We start from the raw sequence: 394 nt of genomic DNA, 5'->3' as shown, positions 1-394 counted from the left end.
ATGACCAAAGATTTCCTAAATTTATGGAATTAAATAAAATAATTCTATGACCTTGCATTCTCACTGTACTCATAAAATAAACATTTGTTCTTGAAACGAAGGCGAGACCGTCGGCATTANCGTCACCCGATGTACACCGCGAGGAGGTTGCACGATCGGATTTTGTACATCTTATAGCCCTTAAAAGGGCTGTTNTCCATAAATTTCGATATGTTGAACGATATGTTGAATGAATTAAAGTATAATCCAGGGACTCAGCCGGATAGCGGTACAACTCCGTTGCCCGNCGTCACCGCGTGGAGGTGCCCTGGACGCAGGTACAGGAAGAACAACAGAGTGAGAAATTGACCCGCAATCGTCNTCGTCATAAACCATAGCTTCAATCATTGACGAT

This window comes from Pseudomyrmex gracilis, unplaced genomic scaffold (assembly GCF_002006095.1).
Source record: "Pseudomyrmex gracilis isolate BER0280 unplaced genomic scaffold, ASM200609v1 scaffold_440, whole genome shotgun sequence".
In the NCBI taxonomy this organism is placed as follows: Eukaryota; Metazoa; Arthropoda; class Insecta; order Hymenoptera; family Formicidae; genus Pseudomyrmex; species Pseudomyrmex gracilis.
This window is presented reverse-complemented; position numbering follows the sequence as displayed.